The sequence below is a fragment of the Miscanthus floridulus genome, chromosome 6 (genome assembly GCF_019320115.1).
Source record: "Miscanthus floridulus cultivar M001 chromosome 6, ASM1932011v1, whole genome shotgun sequence".
Classification (NCBI taxonomy): Eukaryota; Viridiplantae; Streptophyta; class Magnoliopsida; order Poales; family Poaceae; genus Miscanthus; species Miscanthus floridulus.
Genome location: NC_089585.1, coordinates 138676377 through 138700988, shown reverse-complemented (window position 1 = coordinate 138700988; position 24612 = coordinate 138676377).

Sequence of the window (24612 nt, the reverse complement as noted above, 5' to 3'; positions counted from 1 at the left end):
GTTTGGCTTATAAGCCGTACTTTTTCAGCCAACGAATAGTATTTTTTCTCACATCAAATCAGCCTTGTACTTTCAGCCATGACTTATCAGCCAACCAAACCTAAGCGAACAGAGCAAATTCCTTGGGTTTCGAAATAGGTGTGGTGTCCATCGTACTTTCCTAACACGACGTCCTCCTACAACACAGTTTCTCTCAAGTATTATCCATGAACGAACTAAACGTCATCCGTTCTTCAGAGTTCGTGGCACAACCTTCGTCAAGATTCGCAGCTTTCCTGCGTGTTCTAAGCGCGGCCGGCAATGACAAAATAGAGAAGAAGAAGCAGCAGCAGCAACGGGGGACGGACCGGCGCGATGCCGTTGGTGCGATACACGTCGATGGCGTCCTCCTCCAGGTCCGGCTCGATCTCCGACAGCGGCCCAGGCCCGGCAATGACAAAGTTGTGCATGAGCAAGGTGTCCTCGTCAATGCGCCCCGGCGCCCATTCATGCCTGCCGCCACCGTTGGCGCGCTCCTCCTTTCTTACCGCCCAGGGGTGGAAAAAAACCGTGCGCGTTCGTACGTGCATGACTTTTGGGCCGTGCAAGGCAGGAGCAGGCAGGCAGGCAGGCAGACGTTTTTTCTCCATCGATCGATTTCCGTTTACGGCGTCGCCCTGCCTTGCCTTTTCTGGGCGGAATAAATTTCCGCCACCCGAAAAATATCTCCTGATTTTTTTTAAAAAAAGAGTAGTTTTTTTACGTGGACTAGAAATTCGTCGAAGACATGAAAAAGCGTCGCGTCGGTCGGACCATGGACTGGCGGCGCGGTAATGCCGTGGTAGCCTCAACTTATACTGTTTTAGCGAAATAACAGTATTTTTTCTCATAACAAATTAGTATTAGCATCTGTTATTTTCTAGCCAACCGAACAGGGCCAAGCTATTGGTTATTCCCGTTGAATAAAGAAAAAACTATCAGTGCGATTCTATCAGCTAGGACATGTGACATAACTATCTAATTTATACAAGATCATGTACGTCTGTCCCCGTTTAACATATCGACGCACGCGTACTTTCACCTATATAAACCTGGTAGTCCACCGAGTGTTATGAAGGACCTCGATAAATCAACATCATAACAAGATCGCATGATTAAACAAATACACATCACATATACAGAGTTACAGTGAAAATAATATTATAAATGGGTTCACAAATAATAGTATAAGTATGGGTTTCAAAACAAATTAGGAAAACAACATAGCTTTCAAATGATTACATTAATATAAGTTCTAAATACATTGTTAGCATAAATGATATCCTCTGGTAAAAGCATATAGATGAGAAATAAATATAGAGTCACCGAGCCCACCGACAGTTAGCCATCATCTTCAGCAGGCCGAGAACCTCACCTGCAACATGGTGGGATAAACCCTGAGTACTCGAATGTACTTAGCTAGACTTACCTGTCATAAACCAGAAATAAAGTGACAACAAGTACTATGCAAGGCTTTATAGGTGGAGCTAGCTAGACAAAATTTTGCATAAAAGTCATAAGTTGAGCTATACATTTTATAATTTGGTAACCAAGTTAATTATAGCTATTCATCTCTAGATTAGCACCTATACTAGAGCAATCATGTGATTAAGCTAACAAGCATTAGTAACCATATTCTTAGTAACATTTCCATATTCATCATAACCATCAAATTCTATCCATTAATGATATGTTGCCGCTGCTTAGTCAAGTTCTCACTATCCGAGAGAGACGACGACTCGAATCGATTCCAACCAGCTGAGGAGTTATTCCTAACATAAACTCAGACATACCTGCGCCAAGGTAGTCTTAGGTCATATTTGGTACAACTCAGGTACAGTCACGGGTCCGAGCAACGCCACTGAAAGCTCTAGTTTAGTTTTGGTGAATTAATGAAACCCTAAGTGCTAACCTAGCTTATCAAGGTGGTCATGAGATAGGTAGCATATTTCAAGTGGTGAAGCAAATGAAGATCATGACATGATGATGGTGATGCCATGGTGATGATCAAGTGCTTGGGTTTGAAAAGAAGAAAAATAAAAATAAAAGACTCAAGGCAAAGGTATAAATGGTAGGAGCCACTTTGTTTTGGTGATCGAGACACTTGACGAGTGTGATCACATTTAGGATCGATAACCGTACTATTAAGAGGGGTAAAACTCGTATCGAAATGCGGTTATCAAAGTGCCACTAGATGCTCTAACTCATTGCATATGCATTTAGGATCTAGTGGAGGCCAACACCCTTGAAAATGTTTGTAAAAATATGCTAACAAATGTGCACGAGGTGATACACTTGGTGGTTGGCACATTTGAGCAAGGGATAGGAACTTCACCGGTGGAGTGTCCGTCCGTAGAGTGCAAACAGTAAGAATGGCAACGGGGCGGGTTCGGATCGGGTGGAGTGTCTGGCCAAAACCGAAACCCGAACCTAAAACCCAAATCCGCCCTGAACACCAATTCAGGTGAAAATCCATCCCCAAAACTGATACCCACGGATCCCCAAAGCCTGTCGAATAATCCGAAACCCGTCAAGCGCTGATGGGGGCACTCCGTGTCCGCGACCGAGAGAGAGAGAGAGACTGAGAGAGGGTGAGCCACCGTCACGGAGTCGAGCGCCCGCTGCCGCGCCACTGCTAGGAGAGAGGGGGCAGATTCGTCGCTGCCGCAGGGAGAGAGGGCACGCCCACCGCCGTAGCCACCATGTGTTGGTCCACCGCTGCCGGTAGAGCCTACTCATGCGCCTGCCGCCGTTGCAGCTCCTCGCCGCCGGTAGAGTCCGCCATGTGCCCGCCGTCAGGGTCTGCGCGCTGGATCCACCGTGGGGACGAGGGAGAGAGAGGAAGCCGGTGAGGTCATGGACTGGCGAGGCGCCGAGGTCAACGAGGTCGCCCATCGGGGGCTCAGGGCGTTGGGTGGGTGCCGGCGTGCGGCCACCGTGCGGTGCGGGACTACGCCTGGGTGCGGGCAGATGAGGCCATAGCTTCGCCCTCTGCTTCGCCATGTCCTTGCCTCCTGCCTCCCCCATAGGCCTTGTGTGCCGGTGGGCCGCCCCTATAGGGTGCGTGCGCTCTAGGCCTGGTGGCGGTGGCGACCGATGCCGGCAGCTGCTCCGGTTTAGATGGGGGTGGGGCTGAGGACTCAAGGAGGCCACCCACCGTTGAGCATCGTGAGCCTGTCGGGGTGAGGGCGTGAGGTGCTGGTCACTGAGGCCGCCATCGCCTGCCAGCCTACCGGGGTCTCGAGGACTCGGGGTCAGGGTGAGGCGTTGAGCCGCTGCCGCCGTCGAGTGGGAGGGTGGGAGGGCAACAGGTGAGGGCTGAGGAAGTGAGGATTCTAGCATTATATACTATGGTTTTAGTTGGGCCTCTGGTGCGCTGTTTGTTTCGGGCCCCGGATGGAGCTCCACGGGTAAAAATAAACATCCGCCCCAAACCCGCTGGATTTTGGATATCCAAACCCGAAAATCCATGGGCGAAAACCTAGAACCAAAACTGAAACCTACGGACCCGAAATCCGTGGATATCCGCCCGAACCCGACCCACTACCATCTTTAGCGGGCAGTCCGATGGTACCACCAGCGCCCTAGACAGAAAAGACCGGACGCTGGTCTCGGTTGGACCGGCGCGTCCAGTCAGTGGCAGCAGAGGGCGCGCAGCGTCGGTCTCTGACCGAACGCTAGGTCACTCAGTGACCAGACGCTGACAGGGTGCGTCCGATCCTACTGACATGGCAGTAGACAGGAGTCGTCGAGTGACTGGACGCTGGGTGTGTCCGGTCGAGCATGACCGGACGCATCCGATCGTGAAAAGTTGTCTCTGGATGCTTACTGGAAATGACCAGACGCTAGGGTTTAGCGTCCAATCAGTTTGAGCTGCTGCATCCAGTCGTCACTTGACCGTTGAGATCGGGCGATCAACATTTGAAGAGAGGGGACATGTGGCACACATCGCGTGACCAGACGCTGAGGTCCAGCGTCCAGTCAATATGACGTTTAGAGCAGATGGCGCTTGGATAGTCCAACGGTGCCACCGGTGCCCTATATAAAAAAGATGGAGGTCACTGTAAGTGATCAGATGCAGGTCTCGGTAGGACCGACGTGTCTAGTCAGAAGAAGCAGCGGAGATGCTGGCATCGGTCTTTGACCGGACACTGGGTCAATTAGTGTCCGGACGCTGGAGGTGTGCATCTGGTCCTGCTAACATGGCAGCGCATAGGGGAGACGTCGTGTGACCGGATGCTGGGTGAGTCCAGTCGAGCATGACCGGACGCGTCCGGTCGTGATTTCTCGCTTCTAGATGCTTACTGGAAACAACTGGACGCTGAGGTCCAGCGTCCGGTCACTTCACAGTATCGCATCCCATCATCACTTGACCGTTGGGATCAGGCGCTCAGTATTTGAAGAGAGGGGACACGTAGCATGCATCGCACGACCGGATGCTGGGGTCCTACATCCAGATGATATGACCAGAGCGTCTGGTCAACCCATGTTGTGCCCAGTGAAGGGGTACAACAGCTCTATTTCGTGGGGGCTTCTATTTAAGCCCCATGGCTGGCTCAAGCTCACTCTCTTGGCCATTTACATTGATATAGCAACCTTGTGAGCTTAGCCAAAGCCCTCCCACTCATCTCCATCATATATTCAACATCTTTGTGAGATTGGGAGAGAATCCAAGTGCATTGCTTGAGTGTTTACATCTAGAGGCAATTGGTGTTCGTGTTTCGCTGCGGGATTCGCTTGTTACTCTTGGTGGTTGCCGCCACCTAGATGGCTTGGAGCAGCGTGGATCGTAGTGCGGAGGTTGGTGATTGTCTCTGGCTCCGATCATGGTGATTGTGAGGGGTTCTTGACATTTCCCCAGCGGAGAGCCAAAAGATACTCTAGTGGATTGCTCGTGGCTTGTGTGATCCTCATCTTATGTTGGTTGTGCTACACCCTATTGTGGGTTTGGCGTGTGATGCCAATTAGCGTGTGAACCTCTAAGTGAGTGAATCGCCACAACGAGGACTAGCTTGCCGTCAAGCAAGTGAACCTCGGTAAAAAATCATTATGTAGTCATATGATTTTGAGGTGATTGGTCTTCATTGTTATTTATTCTTATGATTGATTGGCTCCTTCCTCGACACGGTGGTATAACCTTCTTGCTCACTCTCTTTACATTACCACAAGCTAGTTGTTAAGCTCTTTAGTGTAGCTAGTTATGAGAGCTTGTTAGTTTAGACAGTGTGGCTCTTTAGTTAGCTTTTGAGAGCACACTAATTTAGTGTAGTATCATAGCTATTGTGTGGATAAAAACTATATAAACTAGAATTGTGGTAGGTGGCTTGCCTTTTTAGTAGGCTAGCGCAACACTTGCTTCGCCTCATAATTATCTAGCCGGTTTGTTAAGTGTTGTTATAAAAAATTTTAATAGGCTATTCACCCCCCTCTAGCCATTAGGACCTTTCAGCCGCACCCTCAGGGATACTACTAGTCTGCTAGGAAGTTCAGGCCCGGCCTGCCCTTGGACTCATGCCACTGCCTCCTGCAGATCCTTATTGTCTCAAGTGTGCGCACTTTCACTTATCGAGTCCCACCCTGAGTTGGGCTACTCGGCTTTGTGGTCGGAACGAGTTATTCGGCCAACTAAGTGCTAGGCATGCGTTCAACATGACATGAGGATGTACAGCGAATGGGTCCTTAACTGATACAGATGAGGATAAATAGGCTTCAAGACCTCCATGCCTTGTTGCTTCTCTATCACCATTATCGAGGACTAATACTAGGGTACCCGAAGAGGAGAAGGTAATGACCATCAACATTGATTCATTCGAGCAGTCAGGGGCACGACTAAAGCTCCAACCGACCCTAGGCACATAGGCTCTGACTCGCCCAACCTCTAGGGGTGGGCTCCACCTCGCCCAACCCCGAGGCCATGAGCTCTATCTCATCTGACCTCTAAGGGTGGGCTCTACCTCGTTAGACCCTGAGGATGCGGGCTCTGCCTCGTCCGAACTCTGGGGGTGGGCTCCACCTCGCCTGACCCTGATGTCATGGGCTCCGCCTCCCCCGACCTCAAGGGGTGGGCTCCGTCTCACTCGACCCCAAGGCCATGGGCTTTGTCTCATCTGACTCCTAGGGGCGGGCTCTGCCTCGCTCGACTCCGATACAGGCTCTGCTTGGTGGGCTTCAAACTCGGGATGAGGCATAGCACGTGCTCGGCGACCTCTCGCGGTATGCCCAGCATGTCAGAAGGCTTCCATGCTTAGACATCACGATTGACGCATAGGAAATTAATGAGCTCGCATTCCTATTTGGCCAGGAGCTGGGTCCCGACCCACACCGCCTTGGTTGGGTTAGTGGGGTCGATCCCCACCGCCTTGGTGTCCACGAGTGGGTGAAAGGCCATTGAGGAGGTTGGTTTGTTGTAGTTCGGGACTGCTAGGGTCGATGACTCCTCGAGCCGCGGGAGCTCAGACGAGTTGATGACAGCGGTGGTGAGCTCGAACGCTCGCAATCGCACATGAAGGCGTGCGAGAAGGCGCTGCCTAGAGTGATGATGCAGTTCGATCCTAGTATCTTCAGCTTGAGGTAGGTGTAGCTAGGGATCGCCATGAATTTGGCGTAGCATGGCCGCTCCAAGATGGCATGATAGGACCCTAGGAAGTCCACCACTTCGAAGGTGAGGACCTCCGAGCAGAAGTTGGCTCTATTGCCAAACATGATGGGCAGGTCGATCTGCTCGAGTGGGTATGCCTGTGCTCCCGGGATCACGCCGTAGAAGGGAGAGCCCGTTGGGCGGAGTTCTGACCGAGGGATGCACATGGCGTCGAGGGTGTCGACGTAGAGGATATTGAGGCCGCTGCCTCCGTCCATCAGCACCTTGGTGAGGCGCTTCTTGCGGACGATGGGGTCAACGACGAGTGGGTAGCATCCTAGTCTGGCGACATGGGAGGGATGGTCCCTCTAATCGAAGGTGATCAGAGATTCCAACCAACTAAGGAAGGAGGGGACGGCCATCTTAGCAGCGCATGCCTCTCTATAGCGTACCTTATGCTAGTGTTTGGAGCAGATGGTGTCAGATCCCCTGAAGATCATGATGCATTCCTTAGGGTTAGGAAAGTTGTCCCTATCCTTGCCCGTCGTGCCACCTTTCCTAGCTGCCTCCTCTTTGCTGTCTCTTTTTTTTGGCCCGCCGGCCTATCGTAGAAAACATTTGAGGAGCTCGCAGTCCTTATAGAGGTGTTTGACGAGGTAGCTGTGGTTGGTGCATGGGTTATCCATGAGCTTGTTGAAGTGGTTAGGCAGGCCCTACTGGGGCTGCTTGCCCATGCGATTAGCTACGGCAACCAACGCGGTGCTGGCCGATCAGCGCCGATCCTTTTTGTTCTTCTTGCCCCTCTGGGTGGAGGGGCCCTCATCCTGATCCTAGCGCTTGGCCTTGCCTTTGTCCTGGCCTCCATTGAAGACCGCTCCAACCACCTCCTCACTGGAGGCATGGTTTGTGGCAACGTCGAGCAGGTCGCAGGTGTTATGGGGTTTTAGGCAACTAAGCTTGTGGATCAGGGACTCATAGGTTATCCTAGAGAGGAATGCGTGGATGACGTCTGCATCAACGATATTAGGGAGGGAGTTACATCATTGGGAGAACCTACGGATGTAATCCCGTAGGGATTCATTGGGCTTCTGTTGGCAGCTCTTGAGGTCCCAGAAGTTCCTAGGGTGGACATACGTCCCCTGGAAGTTTCCAATGAAGACCCTCTTGAGGTTTGCCCAGTCGTGGATGCTATCGTGCGGGAGGAACTCGAGCCACGCTCGAACATGTTCCCCCACATAGATGGGAAGATATTGAATGATGAAATGGTTATCATCCACCCCTCCGACTCGGCAAGCAAGCCGGAAATCTTCGAGCCATATACCAGGGTTCATCTCGCCGGTGTACTTGGCGACGTTGGTGGGCGGTCGAAAGCACTGTGGGAACGACGCTCTCTGGATGCGTCAGCCAAAGGCCTATGGTCCCAGGCCATTCGGGCTGGGACTCCGGTCGTCTGGCTGGTGACCATGCCTAGGGCGCGTTGCACCGCTCCCCTCGATGGTCCGACCAGGGCCCGTGTTGCTTGCCCTCACCGCCGCCCGATGGACATCATCATCATGCCGGGCCTAATGCTAGTTGTTGATGATGCTGTGAGCGTGTTGGTTTGGACCGAGCCGTTCGCGCACCGAGGGTCGGTGTGGAGTAGGCGCCGGGTCGAACCGTAGCGCAACTGCAGCCTCCTATGCCGCGCTTGGCGGCTGTAGCGGTGAGCGGATGGAGCAATTCCTTCTGGTGTGTCCCCACCCCCTGGTGGGGAGAGAAGCCACGAGTCGAAGTCACGACGTGGAGATTTCCTCCTATTGAATGGCGATGGCTTCCACCAGTGCCCGGAGGTTCTAGTGGACCACCCGCTCCTAGGGCCGTAGCAGCGATGTTTTGGCTAGCCTGAGCAAACTATGGGGGGTCGTTCCCCTCGTCCATGATGTCGTGCTAGACCTGGCGGGGGCGACCCTAGGCACCACTCGCTGGGTTATGCTTGTGGGGCGCAACGTGCTATACCGAGCGCACCGGCGTAGGTGGTGGCTGGTTCTACCGCTGTTGTCGTAGCTCTTCGCCGTGCTCTTGTGTTAACGCGAGGGCCCCCGCATGAGGGTCCGGAGGGGTGTGAGTCTATAAGGACTCCGCCACCACCGGCGACTGTCCTGGAGCATCTGCCATAGCGCACTCTCGGGACGGACGGTGGCTGGGTGCCATGTCGCTGATGCTGGAGCTGTTGCTCTCAACCTCGTTATGTAGGAGTTCATGGAAAGTGGTAGGAGCATAGCTCGCCATTCTCATGAATTCAGATGTGAGAGGGTGCGGCGCCAGCGTCTTTCAGAGCCCCCCGAGCGTATGCGTCCATGGGGGGTGCAAGGCCGTAGGGGAACTAGTCATACGGTGCTTGCAGTACGAACAACACGGTCTCTCCGGATAATCGGTGGAAGATAGTAAATAGCGAGGAAATAACAGTTACTCACAGTGGGGTTTGAGCAGAGCGTTTGCTCAGAATAAAGCACATGCACCTCATCATTGAAGTCATCGGGTGTCCCAAAGCTGATGGAGGGCGCCCCTCCGATGGGCGCCAGGATGGGTGCCTCCTCGCGGAGGTGCAACACGCCGAGCTGGTCGGCGATGAAGTCTAGGCTTCCGAAGAGGAAGGCCTAGGATGGCTTGAAGATGGGTGGACCCCACATCCCAATAGGTGGGAGTGCAGAAAACTCCAACGAGCCGAAGCGAGTCATATCACTTGAGCCCGCCATGGCGAAGGTGGTAGAAAAGTGGGCCATCCAATGACCAAAAGTGTGAACGTATAGCGTCTTCCCCATGGACGGTGCCAACTATCGGTGTAGAAAGTGACCAACACATAAATATTTGTAATTTTGTTGTACGTTGTGATCGGATGTGGCCTAGCACTCAATGACATAGGGTTTATACTAGTTCAGGCAATGTGGCCTACGTCCAATTTGAGTCGATCGGTGACTTTATTCCTGAGCCTAGTTGCTCAAAGTTTGCTGTGGGGTTACAAATAGAAGGGAGAAAGATGGAGGGTATAAGAGGCCCGGTCGGACTCTGGTCTGAAGGGCTGAGAGTGACGAGAGCTCCCACGTGCACTGAGTATTTGAGCGTGTGCTCGAGGCTTGGACCTAGTGGTTCTGTTCTTGTGTGTTGAATCGATCTAAGTGAACTAATTCTCCTTTTGTTAGGAGAGAGCGCATCCCCTTTTATAGATGAAGGGGATGGCCTTACAAGTGAGAGAGGGAGAGTGTACGTATGCTAAGTCTTGTTGCCCACGCCGTCGGATACAAGATGATTGTAGGTGCCCATAACATTGTTAATGTCAGATGCATATGGGAGGTTGCGTCATCTTCTTCTGGTATGGCAGACATCGGTGCCTGCCATACTGTTGATGCCCAGAGGCATGTAGGAGGTTTTATCATGTTTGTCTGGTATGGTAAATGCCAGTGCCCACAACACTGTTGATGCCTAGAGGCATGTGGGGGGAGCCTTACCGTATTTGTCTGGTATGGGAGTTAATGGCGCCCACAACACTATAGGGCAAATGTCGGCGCCCACAACACTGCTTGGGTTCTGACATGCTAGGAAGGTTGCAGTGTACCCTTCTGACATGCCCTGTTGGTACTGTCCTATAGGTGTTCATGGTACGGTCCTCAGTATTGCGTTTAACTTGAGTGCTCTGCCTTACTTTCTCCGTCCGTTTCCTAGTCCTCACCGAGCAGGTGTCCCCGGTCGGTTGGTCCTAGTCGGCTCTGACTGCGCCAGTTAGAGAAGAGCTATAAGCAGGGATTCGATGCATCCCTGGTTGGAGACATGGGTCAGAGTTGGAAGTGGTGTTTGGCCAAGCCTTCTGATCGGAGAGCCAGGCTGGAGTCGGAAGCGAGCGTTGTTGGCCAGGCCTTCCAGTCGGAGAGGCTGGCTGGAGGTGGGCCATAGTCGGAAGCGAGCGCTGTTCCTCTGTAGCAAGGCCTTCCGGTAATAGTACAAGTATGCATTTCAAAATAGATTAGGAACACAACATAGCTTTCAAATGATTACATTAATATAAATTCCAAATACATTATTAGCATAAGTGACATCCTCTGGTAAAAGCATATAGATGAGAAATAAATATAGAGTCACCGAGCCCGCTGACGGTTAGCCATCATCTTCAACAGGCCGAGAACTTCAGCTGCAATATGGTGGGATAAACACTGAGTACTCGAATATACTCAGCTAGACTGACCCGTCATAAACCAGAAATAAAGTAACACCAAGGAGTATGTAAGGCTTTATAGGTGGAGCTAGCTTGACCAAATTTTGCATAAAAGCCACAAGTTGAGCTATACATTTTATAATTCGGTAACCAAGTTAATTATAGCTAGCACCTATACTAGAGCAATCATGTGATTAAGCTAACAAGATTTAGTAACCATATCCGGTGTAACATTTCCATATTCATCATAATCATCAAATTCTATCAATTAATGCTACGTTGCCGCTGCTTAGTCAAGTTCTCACTATCTAGGAGAGACGGTGACTCAAATCGATTCCAACCAGCTGGGAAGTTATTCCTAACACAAATCCAGACATACCTACGCTAAGGTAGTGTTAGGTCACCTTTGGTACAACTCAGGTACAGTCATGGGTCCGAGCAATGCCGCACCCTCAGGGATACTACCAGTTTGCCAGGAAGTTCAGACCTAGCCTGCCCTTGGACTCACGCCACTGCCTCCTGCACATCCTTAGTGCCTCAAGTGTGCGCACTTTCACTTATCAGGTCCTGGCCTGAGTTGAGCTACTCGGCTTTGCAGTCAGAATGAGTTATCTGGCCAACTAAGTGCTAGGCATCGTTCAACATGACATAAGGACGTACAGCGAATCGGTCCTTAACCGATACAGACGAGGATAAATAGGCACCAAGACCTCCATGCCCTATTGCTTCTCTATCACCATTGTTGCGGACTAATACTAGGGTACCCGAAGAGGAGGAGATAATGACCATCCACATTGATTCATCTGAGCAGTCAGGGGCGCGACTATAGCTCTAACCGACCCTAGGCGCACAGACTCTGACTCGCCCAACCTCTAGGGGCGGGCTCCACCTGGCCTGACCCTGAGGCCACGGGCTTCATCTCGTCCGACCTCTTAGAGCGGGCTCCACGTCCTCCAAACCTGAGGCCGCGGGCTCTGCCTCGTTCGAACTCTAGGGGCGGGCTTCTCCTCGCCTGACCCTAACGCCACGGGCTCCTCCTCACCTGACCTCTAGGGGCGGGCTCCACCTCGCTCGACCCTGAGGCCACGGGCTCTGTCTTGTCCAACCTCTAGGGGCGGGCTCTGCCTCGCCCGACCCCAAGGTCGTGGGCTTCATCTCGCTTGACCCTTTGATTCGTGCTCCACCTCGCCCAAAGGAGACCCATACCGTCGCCAGCCACTCTAGGACCAAGCGTATGGGCCTGGGTCAAAACTTTGATGTTAAGGAAGAGATCAGCACACCTCGATGTGACCCGTGGCCACGATGAGTCATACCTGAGGATTCACATCAAGAACAACATTAGGTGTACCGGTGCTGTTCTGCCAAACCGTTGTACGAACGTTGACAGGCGCATCAGTTCACCACGACGCCCGCCGCGATGGAATGGAGCACCATGATCGGTAGATGACGCCTACGTATGACACCAGTGATGGACAGGGCCATGACATGGAGCCATTCCTGTTGACATCAATAGGGTCAGCGGGACTCGCATGATGGAGAAGAAGGACCGGTGATCCTAGAAGCCCTCCGCTCTTTATTTCTTCTCCTTCTTCCTCCGCTGTAACTCGTGCTTTCTCTTAGCCTATAAAAGGGAAAGCAATGCGCCCCATGAAAGGGATCAACCCATCAAGGACCAATTGAATCACCCCAAACCGATCAGAACATGAGATAAACACACAATAACATGATGCGGTTATTTCCATAATAGTAAATATAGCCAACCGTGCTTTGGTATCCACGTATATCTCGTAGGTGATAGGAAATCACCTGACTTCTACCGGTCTAAGCATTGCTAGGCATACATTCAATTCTAGACCTACATAGGGTTCAAGGTATATTTCTAGGCAAGGTAGTTCTATGCATCAAGTGGTTCCAATCAATTCTTATAACCTAATGCATCAAATATAAAGGACTTAAGTGATATTTGTAAAAACATAGGAGGCTTAGAATACTCTAGGACTTGCCTAGGATTCAACACATATCAGTTTAGTTAGCTCACACTGTCTTGGTGACATCTCCGGTCCTAGCACTTGCTTAGTCCTTCCATCTTCGGGATAGGTCCACCAAAACCGTCTTCTGGTTTGGCTGCAACATTACGTCCTTCTTGTGGTGCATCTAGCGTACCTAGATGAGATACAACAATGCAAGTGTATGAATGCGAAGAATGGCAATATGAGATGCCACACATAAAAGTATTCAAGATGAGCATAATGTTACATCGAACATATATAAGCACTCCACGTTACTTAATTAGACATCCCATAACCTATCATGCAAGGATAGCAAGGAAGGTAGCACCAACCATGACATAAGTTTTACAAGGTTTTAGGTATATTAACTTAACACCATCAAAGGCATGAGCCACACTTAGCAACACACAAAGCAAAGCAAGGTGAAGTAAACAATTTTAGCTACAAACACAGATTCTGAACAGCAGCACCATAGTCACTTGTTTTAATCATACCCAGAGTTCTAGGCATGCAAAAAGTGTGATTCAAGACTTTCTAAAAAGCTAATGAAATTATCTAAAACTTTGTTATTAACACCAATGCTGATTCAACAAATAACAAGGTCAAAATACATCATGAAGTAGAGCTTATACAACTAAGGACAGAAAACTAATATTAACTTCAGAAATGCATAACTAGAGTTCTAGACATTCAATAAACATGATTATTAACTTTATGGAAAGCTTATTAAGTTATCTATAACTTTCTCATTATAATTTTAAGATTATTCTATAGGTAACAAGGTCAAACAACACTAAGAAGACATCTCTATCTAGATTTAGACAAAAATCTACCATTCCACTTTGAACAGCTATAACTGGAGTTCTAGACCACCAAAAAGGGTGTTCTATAACATTTTGGAAAGCTTAGGAAAATCAATATAGCTCTCCTATTGTCACTAATACATGATTCCATGTTTAAATAAGTCAACCAAAGCAATCATTTAGAACTATTCAGAGCACATGCAAAAGTTGATAGCAAAATTGTAAAATATATAACTCATAAACCAGCAGGCCTAAAATCATGAAATTTTAGGACAAGCAAGATAACAAAATTATCTACAACTTTTGAATTGAATATATCTACATAAACATCATTTAATTAACAAAGTTATCATCATAACAGAAAATGCACATGCAGCCATTTCAGAATGTAACAATTTGATGTTTCACTTGTTTTGCTAAAAACGAGCATGCACACATGAGCCATTTAAGAACTTCAACCACCACTAACATACTTAGCAACACTTTATTGAACACTAATCACTCAAAGTATGACCAAATACAATTACAAGTTTTATCTATAATTATGCTTTTATTAATCATTTCTCCTAATAAACATATATATAATTTTAGTGATATATGAGAACAACTAGTTTGGGGCTGAGATTTTTATGAGTGTTAGATGTTATCAAAATATGGCTACTGTATAAATTTCACATGCTTAGGTTTTATAAATTAATTACTATGAAAAGGACAAATTGCTATTGAAAGAAAACATGTAAAAGCAAGATAAATCTAAAAATCATCATTTTATATAAACATATAGCCATATTATGATTTCTTAGGTCACAATATCACCATGGAAGGGCAAGGAAACTACATTTCACATTATTTATAAACCATTTATCAAGCATTAATCAAGTTAAATCAATAACTCAACCATACTACATCTAATGAACATGGAATTTTTCCACATCTTACATATAGCATCAGTAGCCTACCATAAAAATTTCACAGCAATTGGAGCACCACAACTTTAGATATGAGAATAACAAGCAAAACAAGCTAAAATTGTATATTTAACAAGATTAAATCAAAACATTATAAAAACAGTATACAACTAGCATGTGTAATATTTTATTAGCTAGAGCATGGCATCACAAGATTAACACAACTAGAACTATCATTTTTGGACTTCTATAACTCAAGATATGCATCCGACAACTTAAAAAGATTTTTAAAAGCACTTTGCAAGAATAAATAAAAACAACAGAAACTTTGTGCTAACACATATAATATTATGAATCTACCGCATATATCTACTCACAAGGATTCTAAAAAGTCCTCATTTGTTATTTTATGAATTTTCTACGATTTATTATGATTTTCTAAATTTTCATCCAAATAAATGCAATAAAGGAAAACACAATTGCATCGAGGCCCCTGAACTTCCACGAAAATAAATTCCAATGAACAGGTCCTTCTCTATACTATTCCCCTGAGTCATGGCTGTACATTTCACCCCCTGCCTTTTCTTCTATTGTTGCGTGAGGTCCCCCTTTGTCTTCCTTAGCAAACAGAGCGGAGCAGGGCATGACAGGGGTGGCTTCGGGGGTGGCCGGCCTTGGCCAGCAGGAGCTAGCAGTGGCGGGGAACACCTAAGGGCTAGAACGCACCCATAGGAGGCGACAATGTTCCTAGAAGTGGCTCATAGAGGCTGGGCCACGCGCACCGGTGGTGTCGGTGTTTTTGGACCACCGACGAGTAAATTTGTATTTGTACGTCTAGCTTGGATGGTGTGCTCGGAGGACATAAGGGTTTATACTAGTTCGGGCAGAACATCTCTACATCTAATTTGTTGCTGCTCATGTTACCCGCACTTGGTTTGTAGTAGGGGTCAGAAACAAGCAAGATAGGGAAAGAATCCTAAGTCTCTAGTGAAAGGAGTGAATGGATGCTGAGAGCTCGATCGCTGCTCAGTCGTGTGCTCGTGTCGTGCTCTTATGTTTTTATCTCATGGTTCGGTCTTGTGTGGATCTGGATCCCCTTTCATAGGGTGCCATGCTTCCCCTTTTATAGGTGAAAGGAAAGCACAGGTTACAATAGAGGAAAACGAGAAGAACGAGAGAGAGAAGAAGGCTTCTAGCATCATCAAGTCCTTCTTCATGCGGTTTCTCACCGATCCTGTAGATGTCAACAGGGATGGCTCCATGTCATGGCCCTATTTGTCACTGGCGCCATGAGTAGGCGTCATTTGCTGGTCTTGGCATTCCATTTTATCCTGACGGACGTCGTGGTGAAAGGTCCTTGTGTTATTTTGGTAATTGAGTGACAACCTAGGTGGACTAATTGTGTTTATGTGAAATACATAGGTGATTAGTCCATGGGAACATATGTGTGAGCAACATATGCCATGAAGGTGAAAATAGCTCGAAGATGTTGCAAAGCTCATATATGTGATGATGAAGGAGCTCATTGAATATAAGACATGACATTGAGTCATGTGATCAAGGTAGAGAAGATCAAGACATGACTTGGCTTAATGGACCGGTTGCAAGCGTGAAGGGTAAGTCAGAGGCTTTGTAGCGATGGACCATGTGGCGGTGAAGCTTGAGCAAGACTTGGCACCCATGGATGAAAGCAACAGTGAAAAGCAAGTGAAGTCAAGATCGATGAACCAATGTGATCACGTGGTGATATGAAGTGGATCATATCATTGTTGATCGTGTTGGTGCATGTGTTGCATCAACATTGGAGGAGATGGAATGGAATGCGCAAGGCAAAGGTATAACCTAGGGTATTTCATTTCACCGGTCATAGGTGTGTAGAGAAGTTGATGACTGGGTTTAGGATAAATGGTTGTACTATTAAGAGGGGCAAACTTGTTTGCATATCAGTCATCTAGTGCCACTCAAGTGATCTAACTTTGCATTGTTGCTAGGATCGAGTGTCATGGCAAGTTGAGTAGCTAATCCTTTGGAAAATGTTTGTGAAAATGCTAACACACATAAACATGGTGGTGTACACTTGGTGGTATTGGCACATTTACAAAGGAGAAGAAGTTGGAGTTGATGTGGATCAACTTAGTGAAGAAACAGAGGTGAAAAGTGATACACATTGTGTTTAGCACTTGGGAGCAAGGGTCCGACGGTGCCACTGACACCCTGTATAGAAAAGATAGGGTTTCACAGAGTGGACCAGACGCTGACCTCAACTAGACCAATGTGTCCGGTCAATGAAAGCAGTGAAGACGCTGGCGTCGGTCTTCGATTGGACGCTGGGTCACTTCGTGACCAGATGCGAAGTGAGTGTGTCCGGTCCTACTGATGTGGCGGCATAGAAGAAGAGGAGAAGGACCAGACGCTGATGCTGTGTCCGATCGTGATTGACCGAACATGTTTTGTCACGAATTTCCACCTCTGAACCTTACTAGAAGTGACCGGACGCTGGGATCCTGCATCCGGTCATGATCAAACTAACACGTCCGGTCATGAATGGAACCTCCCTAGAAATGACCGGACTTGGCTGAGGTGCATCCGGTCTTGGCACTGTGCTACATCTGATCATCACTTGACCATTAAGATCAAGCGACTAAGGTTGAACATAAGCGACACATGGTGTGCATCTGTTGACCGAACGCTGGCAGGGTGCATCTGGTTGATCTGACCAGAGCGTCCGGTCACCCCGAGCGATGCCCAGTGAAGGGGTACAATGGTTCTATTTTCATGGGGGCTATAAATAGAAGGGGGTCTCAGCCTTGGGTTGGTTGCTGAGCACACTAGAGCCTTGGTATGCGGTTAGTACATATAGTTCATACTTCATAGGACCCAAGGTGAGCGACTAAGTGAAAGTGATCAGACTCTGGCTCAGAAGGGTGATCGGACGCAAAGGAGTTACTGTTCAGTGTCTGATCAAAGAGACATAGCATGTGGCAGGATGGCAGACAATGACCGGACGCTGTGACCAGACATAAGGACCAGACGTGTCTGGTCGCCATACCGGACATGTCTGATATGACTTAGCAGTCTCGGGTTTCAGCGCTATAATTGATCAGACGCGTCCGATCGGCCCTAGGAGCTTATTGGACTCGATCGGACGTTGTGGCTTAGTGTCTGGTCATTTCCTAATAGTGCATTCGATCAGACATGTCAGAGAGCCATTGGAGGCAATGGCTAGTTTGAATGGGACACGTGGCAGGTCAACTATGACTGGACGTAGGCGACCGGATGCGTCCGGTGCAAACGACCTATGCGTCTGGTCATCCGGAAATTTGCCCAATGAAGGGGTAACGGCTAGTTTAGCCCATGGGGCTATAAATAGAAGAGTGTCTTGGCCATAGCTAGTGCTGATGAAAGGTCTAGTTTGGTTTTGATGAATTAATGAAACCCTAAGTGCTAACCTAGTTTATCAAGTGATCATGAGATAGGTAGCACATTCCAAGTGGTGAAGCAAATGAAGATCATGACATGATGATGATGATGCCATGGTGATGATCAAGTGCTTGGACTTGAAAAGAAGAAAGAGAAAAATAAAAGGCTCAAGGCAATGGTATAAATGGTAGGAGCTATTTTGTTTTGGTGATCAAGACACTTAGAGAGTGTGATCACATTTAGGTTCGATAGCTGTACTATTAAGAGGGATGAAACTCATATCAAAATACGGTTATCAAAGTGCCACTAGATGCTCTAATCATTGCATATGCATTTAGGATCTAGTGGAGTGCCAACACCCTTGAAAATGTTTGTGAAAATATGCTAACATATGTGCACAAGGTGATACACTTGGTGGTTGGCATATTTGAGCAAGGGTTAGGAACTTCACCAATGGAGTGTCTATGGACAGTCCAACGGTGCCACCGGCGCTCTAGACAGAAAGACCGGATGCTAGTCTCAGTTGGACCGGCGCATCCGGTCAGTGGCAGCAGAGGACGCGTAGCATCAGTCTCTGACCAAACGCTGGGTCACTCAGTGACCGAACGCTGACAGGGTGCGTCTGGTCCTACTGACGTGACAGTGGATAGAGGAGTCATCAAGTGACCAAACGCTGGGTGTGTCCGATCAAGCATGACCGGATGCGTTCGGTCGTGAAAAGTTGTCTCTGGATGCTTACTGGAAACGACCGGACACTAGGGTTTAGCGTCCAGTCACTTTGAGCTGCTGCGTCTGGTCATCACTTGACCGTTGAGATCGAGCGATCAACATTTAAATAGAGGGGACACGTGGCACGCATCGCGTGACTAGACACAGAGGTCTAGCGTTCGATCAAAATGACCGGAGCGTCCGGTCACCCCGTGTTGTGCCCAGTGAAGGGGTACAACAGCTCTATTTTGTGGGGGCTTCTATTTAAGCCCTATGGCTGGCTCAAGCTCATCCTCTTGGCCATTTGTATTGATATAGCAACCTTGTGAGCTTAGCCAAAGCCCTCCCACTCATCTCCATCATAGATTCAACATCTTTGTGAGATTGTGAGAGAATCCAAGTGCATTGCTTGAGTGTTTGCATCTAGAGGCACTTGGTGTTTGTGTTTCACTGTAGGATTCACTTGTTACTCTTGGTGGTTGCCGCCACCTAGATGGCTTGGAGCAGCGAGGATCGTCGAGCGGAGGTTGGTGATTGTCTTCGGCTCCGATTGTGGTGATTGTGAGGGGTTCTTGACCTTTCCTCGGTGGAGAGCCAAAAGGTACTCTAGTGGATTGCTCATGGCTTGTGTGATCCTCATCTTATGTTGGTTGTGTGGCACCCTATTGAGGGTTTGGCATGTGATGTCATTTAGCGCGTGAACCTCTAAGTGAGTGAATCGCCACAACGAGGAGTAGCTTGCCAGCAAGCATGTGAACCTCGGTAAAAAATCATTATGTTCATCATTTGATTCCGAGGTGATTGGTCTTCATTGGTATTCATTCTTGTGATTGTTTAGCTCCTTCCTCGACATGGCGGTATAAACATCTTGCTCACTCTCTTTACATTACCGCAAACTAGTTGTCAAGCTCTTTAGTGTAGCTAGTTGTGAGAGCTTGTTAGTTTGGTTAGTGTGGCTCTTTAGTTAGCTTTTGAGAGCACACTAACTTAGTGTAGTGTCATAGCTATTGTGTGGATAGAAACTATATAAACTAGAATTATGGTAGGTGGCTTGCTATTTTAGTAGGCTAGCACAACACTTGCTTCGCCTCATAATTGTCTAACCGGGTTGTTAAGTGTTGTTGTAGATGTTTTTATAGGCTATTCATCCCCCCTTTAACCATTAGGACCTTTTAGCTGAGCACCTCGGGGGACTTTGTGTCCATGCTTGAGAGTGCTTAGGAGCCCTCCATCTCACATATGCCTGATAATGATTATTCGATTATGTGAGAGAGCAATTCTAGTGCGATTGCATCGTAAAAATGCATTAAGTGGCACTAGGTGGTCATGTTGTAACCCAGTGGTGCTTGTTACTCTTGGAGGTTGTCACCTCCTAGACGGCTTGGAGCAGTAAGGATCATCGAGCGAAGGTTGGTGATTGTCTTTAGTTCCGATCGTGGTGATTGTGAAGGGTTCGTGACCTTTTCTTGACGGAGAGCCAAAAGGTACTCTAGTAAATCGCTCATGACTTGTGTGATCCTCATCTTGTGCTGGTTGTGCGGCACCCTATTGAGGGTTTGGCGGGTGATGCCAATCAGCTCATGAACCTCCATGTGAGTGAATCGCCACAACAGGGACTAGCATGTTGGCAAGCACGTGAACCTCAGGTGAAAATCACCGTGTCAACATTATTCTTTCCATTGGTTTGCAATCCCCTTACACAAACTTGTGGTAACTTTCACATACATTGTGCTTGTGTAGTTGCTATTGTAATTAGTTAGCTTGTGTAGCTGACTAGTTATTTTTTGCTTGTGTAGCATAGAAGTAGCTTTCTTGCGTGGCTAATTTGGTTTGTGTAACCTTGTTAGTCGCATTGCTTAGTTAGTGTAGCTAAGTATTTATGCTCTCTAATTTAGCTTGTGTAGCCTTGTTATTGAGCATTACTAGTGAGCTTAGTTGGCTTTGTGCTTTTGCTTACTAGCATATGTAGGAGCTCCCTCATTGCTTAAAATATTAGTGGCATAGGTTTGTGTGACCTTGCTTCTCAAATTGGTTAGGTGAGCTCTAGCTAGCCTAGCACCTTAGTTGCATAATTAGGATCTTTACAAGGTGCTAGAGAACATAGATAGAGGGGTGTAGTCTTGGCTAGACCGATAAATTTAATTCCGCATTTGTTTCGGTTAGCCAGCGCGATTAAGTTTTAGAAATGACTATTCACTCCCCCTCTACTCACCATCTTGACCCTATAAGTGGTATTGGAGCTTGGTCTCTCATTTGTGGTCTTCACCGACCCAAGAGGATGGCGTCTAGTGGGCTAAATGTTTATGAGACACATTTTTTATGGCACAAACTTTGCACTTTGGAAAAATCACATGCAAAGGGACCTAAGTTTTGGTGGATTGTTACTAGTGGTCTCACCCATGTCTTGGACCATAGAAATCTCACCAAAGCTCAAAGAGTTCTCTATGAACTTGATGCACATGCTTGTTGTTATCTAACGGATGCTTTGAGCTTTGATTTAATGAAAAGGATAAACTATGTGGGAACCGCTCGTGAGATATGGGAATCAATCAAGCACACCTACGGTGATTCCTCCACATGGGATGATTGCAAATTCAAGAAGGAAGATGATCATAATATGAAAGCACATGAGCGTATTGAGCATGACCACAATTTGGTGATTATGGAAGATTGCTCCACCTCATGGTCAAGTGATAATGATGATGATGCTACCACAAAATCACTTGACAAGATTGATGACGCCTCAAGTGATGCACTTGATGATCCTACCCCATGCACACTTGATGGTTATGATGGTTCATGCTCGAGCCACGATTGTGATGCTACTACAAGCTCTTCTACATCACCACATTGCTTCATGTTATAAGGTGACACCAAGGTATCAAATGCTAATATAGTTGATCATGTTGATTCATATGATGAGCTTGTTAGTAGACTTGCTAGCATGACTATGTCTTTAGAAAATTAGAAAGCTAAAACAATAAAATTGGAAAATGAAAACGCATTTCTAGAGAACTCTTGTGAAGAACATAAGAAATTACTTGATGTTCTAAAATTGAATCATGAGACACTACTTGCATCTCATGAAGAATTATTAGAACAACATGCTTCTCTCATTAAAGTGTTTACAAATAAACTTAAAAAATGAGAGCTCATCACATAGATCAAATGATAAATTGCAAAATATTGCTAACCCTTGTGATGTAGGCAAGAAGCATGTATCCACCTCTTGTGATGATTTATTAGATATACCATGCTCTTCACATATAGATGCTTGTTCTACTTTTATGTCTTGTGAGACTAACCTTTTGAAGAAGAACAATGAGCTCAAAAATGAAGTGAAGAATTTGAGTAACAAATTAGAGAGGTGCTACAACACCAATGTCACCTTTGAGCATATGATGAAGAATCAAAGAAGCTATGGTGACAAGAGTGGCATTGACTTCAAAAAGAGCAAGGGCAAGAACATGAAGATGCAAGAAGAAAAGATATCTCATCTCATGTGCTACCGATGCCATGATATGGGACATCTTGCCAAGTATTGCCCAACCAATAAGCCTCAAGTTGAGCTAAAAGCAAAACCCCAACTTCAAGTCAAGATCAATCATCAAGATGGTGGTTTGGGGATGAAGAAGAAGAAGACAGGAAGAGGTGGTAAAGTAAGAGCAAGGCATCCAACTCCTAATCAAGATGCCAAGATAATGAGCAAGACCCAAGATGAGAAGAAAGTCTATGCTCACATCAAGTGCTTCAAGTGTGGAAATATGGGACACTTTGCCTCTAAGTGTCCTACCAAGCTTGAGAAGAGGGCTCAAGCAATCCATGAGAGGCAAGGCAATGAGAAGCAATACATGAGCAAGGAAGAAAATGCTCAATTAAATAGAGTTTGCTACTCATGCCGGGAAAAGGGGCACATGGCACATTCATGTCCCCTAGGTAAAATTTCTAAGCTCATTTCAATTGATGATTATGATGTACTTAGAAAGGATGGCAATGGTACCTCATTGGTTGTAATTGCAAAACATCCCGCTATTCATACTAAGGCTATGCCTAAGTATGTTGCTCCTAACTTAAGAGGACCCAAACTTATTTGGGTACCATCAAAAAGTGGATGATTGATTATAGGTACCATCAGTATTAGAGACTTGATTCAACTGATTTTATATTGATCATCATATGTTGAGTCAAGATATGAAGCCTAGTGCACATCCAAACCCAATGCCAAGTAAAAATTGAGTGAAGTCAAAATGTGCTACATCATACAAGTGCTATAATTCAAGTTGTTGGTGATTCATTGGATATATTTGGTGGCTTGCAAATAATTAAGTTGAAGCTTGCTAGTTGAATGATCATGAGCTAACCAAGGTATATCTCTTGTTGATCATTTCATTTGGGTTCATATGAGTTGATTGAATTGGATAAATATGTAATGTTGCTTGCTATAAGTTGATAGAATGGATAATTGCTTAGTAATCAAGTTTGGATTGATTTGTGTTGGATAAATTCATGAGATGACATTTAGTAAGTGGATTGAATGGATTTATGTCTTGTGAAAGTATTCAAACAAGTTGGTTTCAAGTTTGATTCATACTTGATGAAGTATAGCTCAAGTGATTAAAATCTGTCCTATATTGCAAAATCTTAGCTAGCTATGATCTTAGCCATGTTTGAATGATCAAAACTTATTGGATTTGCATAAAAATTGTTACACATGCTCTAGACTTATTGTATAAGATTTTATACAAATTTCATGAGAATTGGATAAGAAATGTTTTAGTTTTGGAGTAGATCTTATCAGCTATAGTGCAGCAGTTTTTTCAGTCTGTAATAGTGGTACAATAATTGAAATCTGGTAGCAATTTAAAAGTCAAATGAAGCTCAAATTTTTATAGATGCTAGATAACTTAGAGAATCACATCTCCAGCAAATTTTGTGGTATTTGGATTTGCACTTTGGAAGATATACTTATTTCTTTGAAGGGTACAGAATCTGCTAGAAAAGTGACAAATGTTGGATTGATCTAGAATCACTTTGATTGAAAAGTCCTCAAATTGGAAACATGTTTATAAGTAATTGAGGCACCTAAGTTTGGTTTTGAAATAATCTAGAAGCATGACAAGCAAAGAGTAGAAGGCCATTTAATCGTGGAAGTATACTTCACACATATTTGGTACTCAAATTGCAAGATCAAGATCAAACTCAAGATAGAAATGAAGTTTAAGTTCTAAGTGATGATTGGAGATCATTTGATAGAAAGAAAATGACTTAATCAATTACAAAGAAAATCACTTAAAGAAGGAAATCAAATCAAGTTCATCACTTGGGTCAATCAACAAATTCATCTCAAGTGAGTATCTAGAATGGTTCTTGAAGAGAGGTCACTTCTCCCTAGTGTAGGGGCTTGCCACTTATGTGTAGGTAAACTAAGTGTGGTACTTGGAAGGCTAACATGGAAGTGGTGATCCGATGAACATTTGAGATGCTTAGTTGAAGCAATTAAAAGGGTTAATCAAGAAAAGTAAGCAACACCCAAAAGAAAGCCAATTATGATTTTTCAAGTGGTATTCTGACTTTGATGCTCTCATGCAAGCATTGATCAAAAGATAAAACAAGACAACCATAATAAGAAAGTGCACTTGATCATAAGTGGTATTCATTTCATATGGGTGAAGAATGGAATTCAAAATAGTATCTATTGGTCTTCACCAAGCTTATAATTGGACTTCATATTGCTATTGGAGTAATGAATTAGAATCTATGTGACTATCCTCTACTCCAATATAGCAAAGGTATCATTGTAATGTGTATGATCATTTTATCCCTTACTAGTATATGGTTAGTGCATATAGTTCATACTTTATAGGATTATGCATAACAGATGAAATGTTTAAATTCATAGCCTACCGCTTTGCTTGAATGATTAGTTGATCTAGTAGTTAGTGTATGAATTTGTTCATGAGCTAGTAAACTAAAGTACTTGACT